Below are 11,206 nucleotides of genomic sequence, written 5' to 3' on the forward strand. Positions count from 1 at the left end.
GGACGCTGAAGAGCTAATCCCTTAGTCAAACTCTACCTGGGAATGTCTCCCTGAGATAAGGAACACCCAGGCCTAGATAACCCTCTGTGACCCTGCCTGGGTAGTTTCATCCCTTTCCCTGGTGCTAGGTAAACATTGTAACCCTAAAGGTATGTATGCATTGTTAAAAGGAAAACAAATGGAACATAATGGGAGAAGCATCTGTCCTGGGTAGACATGAGACTGGCAACTGACCTGGGGTCCCACAGGATGAGACAAAAACCATATGGTCACTGGGGTCAGTGAATGTAACAACCCAATTTGTAGCCATGGAAACCCAAAACCTATTTAAGATCTGAATCAGAACTAGCAGGCTCTCACTTCCCTGATTTGTAAGTAAGGGATGAAGGGTAGCGAGCCTCAAATTAATGAAAATTCTGTTTGTTTGTTCTAAATAGAGTCTTTTGGTTGTTTGTGGAATACAACCTGATTTCTGCCATGAGCTGTCATGGCATCACAGGCCACTACAGGCCTCACCCAGGACAAGTGACTCCTAGAGGTTCACTTACTATGAATCCACTGCCTATCTGCAGACAAGGGTCCTAGGCATTGGAGAGGCTCACAAGTAAACATGGAACACCAATTAATTAATTATAAACCATGCTAAGAGCCACTCTGTAGTAGTCTCCTTCTCCCAACACCCAAATTAAGGAAGGAAATATTTATTTAGTTCTCAGTTTGTGGAAGTTGCAGTCTACAATCAGCTGTCTCCAAGGCAGAGTGGCATGACACACGGGCAACTATTCAAGGCAGCAAAAGACAATAAAAGCAGCAAGAGCAAAGGGGGAGGAGAGAGCAAGCTTCTTTTCCTTCCTTATATTGTAAGCAGGGTACCACCCCCTAGGGTGGGTGTAGCACTCATATCATCTCTGTGCCCTCTTCTCACACAGGCTCAGGATGTTCACAAAGTGAGGACCCCGGCCCACTGCTGAGTCATTTAGTTAAGCTTCTAAACTCAAGTTGACATAATATATCAGCCATTACAGTTAATATCCTAAAAACTTTTCCTAAATAAATACCTCTGGGTTACTCTATATATATCTTTAAAAACTGAATTTTACCAGAATAGCAACCTCTGTTTTTATTCTTGTGACCAATATTCCACACAATGGAATCTACATTCTTGATTTATGACTCCTTCAGAAAACATATTAATGGAATGATACAGATGGAATATTTAGCTTTTTGATTTTATTCTCTCAACATTGTATCTGGGAGATACAACCATCTCATTGTAGTTATTTCATTTTCATGATTACATAGCATTGCAATTTAATAGTATATCAAAATTCATTTGTTCCTCATGCTATTTGAAAACTTTCCCATGTGTGTTTCATAAATAGGACTGCAGTGAGGACTCATTATTTTTGCTACGTTTTTCTTGCATTTAACCTAGTAGTTTAATTACTAGACAGTATTATCTACGTAAGTTTTGGTATATCATCAAAGAGTTTTCCAAAGTGATTATTCTGATTAACAATTGCATTAGCAGTACATGAAACATTAGCTCCAGTTTTTTCTCATCATTTAGTTTTGTATTTTTATAGCTAAGTCATTAATTCTCTTCTTTTGGTAACTGTGCATTATATTCTTGTTATAATTTGCACTTAATTGTTGAATGGTACAGTTTGAGCCACTTTCCATGGCACTGAGTTGTTTTGATACTCTCGTCGGGGAAATACCTATATTTAAGTCTTTTGTCTATCTTTCCATTTGCTTCTTTTTATTATATATATTTCAAATTTTTCCTAATTCCATGAAATGAGTTTTAGTCACATAGCAGTTTTTGATATTTTTAATATTGTTCAGCTGCTCATTTTTACCTTTATGACAAGCATTTTTAATATTGTATAAGAAGTATTTGCTTGCTGCAAAGGCTATGAGGTGTTCTGTTTCTGTCCTAAGGATTTATGGTTTACCTTTGATGTGTAAGTTTGAAATACTTATGGAATACAAATAAATATTTACTTGAAAGACTCTGTATGCATTTTTGTTCCTTAAGGGGTATACAAATACCCACCACAATTTAATAAAAATGTCATCCTTTCCTAATGTTTGTCAGTTATCCTTACATAGATAGGTGGGGTTTTGCTGAATTCTCCATTTTATCTCATTTTTCTACTCTCCTGTTCTTGTACCCAGGGCTGTAGTGCTTTAGTTAATATAGCTTCATAATATAACCTTATTATTTGATGTAAATACATTTGCCAACTTACAATTTTACTTATTTATTTGTAAAGTGATTCCATTCACAGATAGTCTAGAACAAATAGGTTACAAATTAAGGTCTCAGAGAAATTCAGATGAACCTACTGTCGGCCCTGAATTATTGTAAAAATAAAATAAATAATTCATATGTTTAAACACATAACACTTTATGTTTAGTTTTATCTGCTGAAAACTATATCAATATCCTTTTTTAAAGTTTTCACCATCTGTTAACACCAATCACTTGTCTTTAATAAACGGTTCCACATGGTATCCAAATTTCTCTCAGATTTTTAAAAAATAATCACCATATCTCAAACCACTCACTCTCTTAGGCCTAATTTGTTTTTACCTTTTTAGAGACTAATAAAATGGACTAATAAAAATAATAGCAAAAAACAAAGCACTTAAGGAATGTTCTATAGTTGTTATAGTTTATATTTGTCTGAATACTTTTTTAGATGGTTGCAGATATCCCACTTGAACCTTTAAATATGTGGTTAGGATTAGATTACAGGTTTTCAAATTAGCCTTTGGGATTTTTTTTATAGTTAGAACCAAGGTATACTTTAACTTCAGCGCCTTCTAACTTTATGGTTCCCAGGGCAAATGTGTTTCTGGTGTTTTCTAGGTAAACACCAGAAAAATCCCAGGCTGATTATGCTGTTATTTAGATCTGAAAAAAACCTCAAATAGGTGAAAAGTTGATCCCTTAAAGGGGAAGAGGAATTAACAGAAATGAATTGCTCAGGGGTAGTGAAGATACTTCTGTGATTTTCTCCTAATAAAGGAGGGAAGCCTCTTAGTTTTATTTCAGAGCTACTGTTGCCTCCTTCACTTATTCATCTAATTAGTAAATTTGGGTGAAAGGCTGGCATTTTCTGCTAATCAACTCTCACTCTCTTCTTCAGGGAGAGAGCTTGTGTTCTTATTCTAGAGATAAATTCTGCCTTGTCAGGGAGTCAAATTTCTTTGGCTAAAACAGAAATTATATTTTTCAGCTTGACCTCTGCTGATAATAATTGTATTATTTTGGTTTCATCTTTAACTATTTGTTTTATTTCTCAAGGTTGCATAGGAGCTGGGACAGGAAGAGTAATGTTATTGTGAGATCCTAGTGTGATTATTAATCATGCTGTATCAACTTGACTGGATTAAGACAAACACGGATGGGATTTGTAAAGCACATTCCTGGGTGTGTCTAGGTGAGTCATAAAGGTGTGATCTGAGGTACTAAGTATGGGCCCTGATGCCTTCTCCTCCGGTGCTGTGCCCCTGTTTTGATTCCAGGCCCCTGTGAACTAAGAAGCTTTGCTCTACCATGCTCTTCCAACATTATATTTGTGCTTTGGAGCCACCAGATCATGGACAATATCCCTGGAAACCATAAGCTAAAGTAAACCCCTCCTTCTTTAAGTTACCTAGCAACAGGAAACCTAACATACATAAAGATTTTATTTGTGAATAGACTAAGAATATTAATACTTTTCTTGAAAATTAGATCAAATATATACAGGGAGAAGCTTTTGGTAGGGGATTTGACCCTTAAGTTTTTGTGTACTTAGAGTTATTTTTGATATTGATGATTTAATAAGAATTGCATTTTTGGCTTGCACAGCCTTGGTGGGACATTTTATATTATTTATATGGCTTGTTAGCTTTGGAGGATGTTTGACTCAATTTGTAATCAGACAAGCATATGAAGAAATAGCACATAACCACTTTGTTATTACAGAGACATTCATCATGTCATGTTGTACCTTAAAAAGTTAATTCTCTAGAAATATTTTCTCATGTTTTATACAAATGATGAATATGTAACAAAATCTGTCAAATCTTGAAACTTACATCCTTTAAACTCTGAAGCAGAGAGCTCAACATCAACTCCTGTTAAAATTCATAGTTATATTATTATTTATGTATTCATCATTTTGGTCATTTTTTATTACTACAGTTCTATTAATTATTAATTGCATAAATGTAAAAGATTTAGATGAGAAAACTCACACTAATAAGTTATGGAAGTTTGAACAGCACTACTAATGAGTGATAGAAAATAAAAATGAGAATTTGTTAAATCCCTCTGACAATGGTGAGCTCTTAACTCTGGTGCTGTGTTGTCTGCTTGCTGAAACCCAGTACAATAAAGGTGTAACTACTTTGGAAAAAAAAGAAGAAAAGACTAATTTTTTTTGCTTTTGCTCACATAGATTCTTTTGTAAAAAATTTTTTGATTGGAGCATGTTAGTAGTACGTAACGATTACGTTCATCGTAGGGCGTTGGCACATGTGCATGGCCCTTCTTAATTCTTTTTAAACTCCTCCTGCCTCCCCCTCCCACCTTATATCTTGATGTCTATATCTGCATATATATAACTAGATATTTTTAGTACATGATGATCACATTCTTCATAGAAACTTGGTGCATATATTCAGACACTTTTTTCTTTTCTTTTTTTTTTTGTAGGTACTGGGAATCGAACTCAGGACCTTGCACTTTCTGGGCAGACTCTTGTGCCACTGAGCTATATCCCCAGCCCTAAACTTGGTGCATATACACAGCATTTCACAGTCCCTCTCCCTCCATTTCCCAATTCCATTTCCATTTGTGAAAGAGCTGTCTACCTGTTTTCTGTTATATATCTTTTAGTTTGCTTTTTGCTTGTATTTTGTATTTTAGAATTCTCATAAGAAAACTCATGTGCTGTTTAAGCTTCTGTCCCATTTATTTCACTGAACATTATGGTCTCAGGGTGCATCTGAAGAAAACTAACAAAATAATTGCTTCTGCATATCTCTTCCATATCCTATATTTGGAATAGATTTTTCTACTTTTTTCTGTATATGAGGAGGAGTGTTGTGATGATTGCTGCTAAATGAAATACTCAGATTTCAAGATCCTCAGAGGAAGTAACTGAGGTTAATGGGAAAGTTTTGTAAATGGTTTGTTTGATAAAAATTAATTAAGAACAGAGCAGACCACAGTAGGTTGGAGTGAAAAGAACAAAACAGGCTAGATTAAAGTGAAGTGAAAAGAACAGAGGACATTTCCTCCTGATTGTCTGCCCACTACCAAGGAGAAACACAGCCCAGAGTCCTTTACCCAGGTTTATTTTGGGAATTGTAACTTTAGATGTAATTTGACACTTGTTGATATGACCTTTAGGCAAAAGATCCTGCTGCTATTGAACATATGCACAACTATGCTCAAGGCAAAACTGCTGTTGCAAATCAAATGCTCCAAGGCTGCATCTATCCCAAAGTCTAAGCAGGCACACACAGTAGAGTGTGCAGTGTAGTAGGTACCAGTGGAAAGAACTCAGGGTGAGGAAGGCAGAGTGCAACTCTGGTTAGAAAGTTTCCCTGTGCCAGCAATCAGGGAAAATTTCAGCAGCAGTTATCTTGGGTATTGACCATGCTGTTACATAATCAAAATATATTCAGGCATAAGATGCACGTGATGGGAGCCTGTTGTTAGATGATACCTAGAATTTCAAATGGTCTGTTGGGAGGCAGATGTCTCTTCTTAGGAAAAGGCCTGAGAACTCAGGTTTTCTCAGAGAAAACCTCCTGTCCCCAGAGGTCCAGAGAGAATAATACAGGTCTTTGTCCTTTGAAAACTTACAAGGTCTAAAACCTATTTTCACATTCTGTATTGTAAATTACTGTAGTCATCTTTTGACTTCTAAGGCTTGACCTCAGTTTACATTAAAATTTCTTTCCCTAATTTCAGTAGTTGGCATAAAATCTGTCTTGCCACTTGTACCAAACATCTGGCTTTAATTTACTTCGAATAGATGCACATATTGTCCATTTGATTGTATTTTATTGAAGTAGATGCTTTAAAAAATGTGTATTACAAAACTCAGTCTTCTGGCGCCTCTCAAATCAACAAACTGAAGTTTCAGAATTGGAAGGGAAAAGTTATGTAAAGCATGAGAGAGACTTGCTGCGCCTTCATCCACACTGATCTAATTACATGAGACACTCTTGCATATCATAGCTGTTATTTAGTTCTCACACAGCTCTACTCATCCTCTGTCCTGTCTTAAAAAATCTTTGATAGCAAAAGAAGCAGCATTTTATTAAAAAGAAAATAATGATCACCCCCAAGTCAGCAGAAACCCAGTCACATCCAAAGAGCAGGCCAGAACCAGTGAGGTTCTGGGCAAGTGGCCGCAGGTGCTTGAGCCCTTCGCGCTGCTTGACAAACTCGACCCAGAAGACTGCTCGGTCCAGGGGCTTCACTGGCTGGTCATAGTGAATTCTTGTAATCTTATGGCATACTTTTTATATGATTAGAGGAAAATTAATAGTACATTAATATGTAAGTGAACTACAGGACATAAGCAAATTTCTGTGTAGATATAAAAATGAATAAATAAAAAGTGGCAAAAAATTATTTCCTTCACTAATAATTGGAAATTATTCACTAATTCACTAATAATTATAGATATTAGAGTCTAAAACAGTTTTTCAACACAGGATTTGAACAGATAAAATGAAAAACTGGAAGAGTCTAAATATTCTAAGTTTGAGATGGGAATCCTGACGTAGACTCATTCTTGTTCTTTTATAAACTTTACTGTTTACACTGTTTACTGTTACTTTGTTCACTGTTAATGCAATGGATGAACCAAACAGCTGTCTTCTCTGTTTATTGTGAAAAATTATACAGTGATATAACTATCAACTTCTCAACAAGTACTGCAGACACGTCACCTCTCATTTCCCACTGTTCTTGAATGATTCTCACACCCATAATCCCAGCATTGGACCATGGATCAATCAAAAATCTAGAAGACCACCCCATGACTGCATGAGGATTTGCGGGGACATGCAGACACAAACCATAACACTGTGGTATGATGTCTTTAACACTTTTGGGAAGATATTTAGAAAAGGAGTAGCTGTTATGTTTGAATGGTCAGTATTGGGAATATTATCATTTCCATTTTGTACCTACTAAATGTTTTATTCCTTAAATGTTAGTTATGAAGTTAAACAGACTATGCAGAAAAATAACCTAAGAATCATAATATATTTTGCAATTTCAAGAAATAACTTCAGCATTTAGGAAATGATATAAATGTTTTTATGTTGTTTATATTTGGTTATTTGACCATGAATTACAAAATTATGATACTGAATATTTTGTAGTACAGTAGATAACATAAGGACAAGTCAGCCGTCACACGCAGCAGTACTTACAAAGGGTCATTGATGACTGCTGTCAAGGCACCCAGCAGGTCTGCACTTGTCAATGTGTGCATGTTCACCTCCACGGCTGCTCCTCTGGCCTTCATGTGAGTGATGTTGTCATGCTGATCTCCAAAAAGGGGGACTCCCACCATGGAATATTTATTTTTTAAAAAGGTGGTACTTATATTCCATGAAACTCAATACTATTATTTTGATATTTCTAAGTATGTTATTATTTTGATATTTGTCACTTAAAACTTTTAGAAGTGACACTATAAGTGAAGAAATAAAAATAAATGAGAATAGCTTAATAAACTAGAATATAGAAATTAAAAATCATTAAGAAAAATATAACTGCTGTATAAATTCATTTATTACCATCTATTTGGTCATCCTACCATGTACCAAATGTAATGCTTTTAGGTAATTGGTTTAGATTTCTTTAGAAGACTGTATTTACTCCCCTTCCTACCACTTTGTTGTCCTTTTTCCCTCCCTTTCTCCCTCAGCAACTGCCTCTTTATCTTCTTCCCTTCTTCTCTCCCATCCTTTCTCTCTTGGTTGTTTATTTTTACTTTCTTCTCTCATCCTGTTGACTTTTCATTCATTTTTCTCAGGGAGAATTGGACAAAGGATTTTCCTATATTTCACTTTTCAATGAAGCATTTTGCTAATCTCATTAAAATATGAGATTTTACATATTCTTTTCTTTTGGAGAGATAAGGCAATTTTCAGATTAAATACTACAAGACTAAACTTTAAGCAACAGATACAAAAACAAAACTCCAAACTTTTAATATGCCTAAATATAATTCATGTGGTTTAACCAGTATATTCTTAGAAAGAACCCCAGGATATTTCATGAGGAGTACTTAGAGTGTAGAAATATAAAATTACCATGATAACATGAAAGTTAAATGAATATTATAAATTGGAAAATTTATTGTTTGACAAATATATTAGAATTTTTCTCTAGAATGTTCCATAGAAAAATAAGTGAATCTAGACAGCTACTCTAAATCAACTACACTTTGATATAAACTTAATAAAACTCAGAAACTTGAAGTATATTTATGAACATGATTTGCTTTTACTCCACATATAATTTCTCTCTTTTTCTACATGACAGAGTTCTCTTATTTTCAGAATTTTGGGGAATAATGAGCTTACCAAAATAATTCAGATGGGGGCTGGGGATTTAGCTCAGTGGCAAAGCGCCTGCCTGGCAAGCGTAAGGTCGTGAGTTCGGTTCCCAGTACCGGAGAAAAACCAAAAAAAACAACAACAACAACAACAACAACAACAAAAAAAAACCAAAATAATTCAGATGGCTTAACATTTTCACCTGTATTCTATTTAAAGTAAATGGCTAAAATATACATTCCTATAGTCAAGATATGGTAGGACATGGTCAGTGTGCTTAAATACACTATTGGAATGTTATGAAAGCTTCTTCAACTTCAACTTGGCATGTTTTTGTCTGTGTGTGAGTTGCAACACCCATGAGGGAGGAGGGCTGTTGGCCACATTCTGTCTCCAGTTACTACAGTGCTGTTGACTGGGGTCCAAGGTTGTACTGCCCTTCTGTGGCATCTGGCCAAGAGTGGATGCAATGAGCTTGGTCTTCTCTTCTTTGAGGTTTTTGATGACTGACCCAAGAGAGAATACCACAACACTGAAGCTCTAGACAAATTCTTCTATTTTCTGAAGACAAATTTTTTTCCTATTAAAATGTTGCCTATAATGGTCATCCAGGGATGGAGCTCACCAAGCATCAAAGGAAGAAAGAGAAAAGTGACAATGGGATTGTTTGGTTCTGTCTTCTTATGCAGAGAACTATCTAGGCTAGACAGAAAAATGATTCTGAAAATTATGTATAAAATATATAATTAGCAATTATGAATCCAAGCATGCAACTAAATTACGATTGTAAATGACAGGCAGTATGGGGCAGCTTTGCTTAGGATGAATGGAATTCTTACTTTGAAGGTTTAATCTTCCCAACCAAAAGAATTGTTTGCAACAAATAAAAGAATTTCATACTAGGAAGCACAGGAAAGGGCCCATACTGAGGTTATTAAAGTTACTACAATGCTAGTAATATCAAAAAAATTATTAAATTGATGTACCTTTATGTTAGGAATGCATCCAAGACTATTTTTCTTCAGGTCTATGATTAATAAGTATAAGGAGAAATTTGTTAGAAAATGGTATAGTGGAAATATTTGTAGAAGAAAATACAACTACTCCTGCTATAATAATAATGGCACATAATGAAACAGTACTTCTTGTCTTTGTAGTGTGTAAATTCCCACCTGAGTGGGACAGTGAATGAATTCCACAAAGCAAAAGAAAAATATAAATTCTTACACAAGTAAAATTTGCTGAATCATCACAGTATTGCAAATCGGACTCTGCAAAATGTAGGACTGGGGACATTCACTGAGTAACGTAGGTGAATGTGCCTTCCTGAGATGTCCTGTGTTCTCCGTGTAATTTCGTGAAGTCACTCTGGAATCACTGAGTATCTTGGCTTATGGTTAGTATAATTATTAAAGGAGCATGATATCGTAAGTGGAAGTAGACCACTGCCTTCAACTTCCTTAATGTCAGGAAAATATTTTTGAAGTCCTAATAATTGATATTTCATCATTCTGACTCATCTTCCAAACAGGTGATTATTGATTAACACACACACACACACACACACACACACACACACACACACGGGTTTCTCATATAAGAGACAGAGGAAATAAACTGTGAATCTGAGGGTAAATGTCTGTGGAAGAGAAAAATGAAAAGTGCTTAGGTGAACTAACCTAGTCACAGTTCCTCTTTATTTCTTCCCTTTATTTCTGTTCCCTACCCTTTCCCTCTTATTCTCATATGCTATTGTGTTACTTTTCCTCTGTCTTGATTACTCCCTTTCTGCAAAGCTACATGTCGCTTTGAGGTTTTCCTTATTAGCAGTTAGAGTCTACTACATACCAGAGATATGAAGTACCTGCTCCTTTTAAATGGGAATGAGAAAAGATATCAAGTGATATCCTAGTGAGTAGTGGCTTCATTATATATTATCTCAGATCTTTGGGTCAAATAGAGCTAAGTTTTACTCACAAGGGAGACACAGATAAGAATGGACCCATCCAGGGCATCAAAATGTTTCTTACAACCAGGGTGGAAACCTAGTCCTGAGATACAGTGGACAGAGGCAGGCTCCGGATGATGCCTGAGGTAATTACTCCTGCATAGCATATATGCCTGTGTTCTGAACACTTACGGTACCTCAGTTTATGAACTTGATTCATTCCATGATTCTGGTTGAGAACCGAATTGGTCATGAGCCAAGTCAAATTTTCCCATAAGGTGTAGTGTAAATAAGGATAGTCCGTTCCGATGCCTACAAACGTGGTTGTGAACTAATTTTGGTTGGAAACCAAATCAAATTTTCCCATAAGGTTCAATGAGAAGTAGGGTAATCCATCCTGAACCATATGTATCTTTTTAACCACAAAAATGAAACAAAGAACAGTACCGTATGAGGAGAGAAAACAGTAACCTTGCTTGAGGCAGCTTCTGGCATGGAGGGCAGGAAGGGGGTGGGGAGGAGTTTATGCTTTGGAGGGAGAGATCCCCTTCTTGAGGACATCCACGAGATCTTCAGATGTTTCCTCTCTGCTTTGTCTCTTAGTTGAGGAAAGGAAAAACAAATGAAAGGAAACATATGAAAGGAAAAACAAATATCACACGGTAA

Source organism: Chinchilla lanigera, unplaced genomic scaffold, assembly GCF_000276665.1.
Source record: "Chinchilla lanigera isolate Chin_1 unplaced genomic scaffold, ChiLan1.0 scaffold00046, whole genome shotgun sequence".
NCBI classification, from domain to species: Eukaryota; Metazoa; Chordata; class Mammalia; order Rodentia; family Chinchillidae; genus Chinchilla; species Chinchilla lanigera.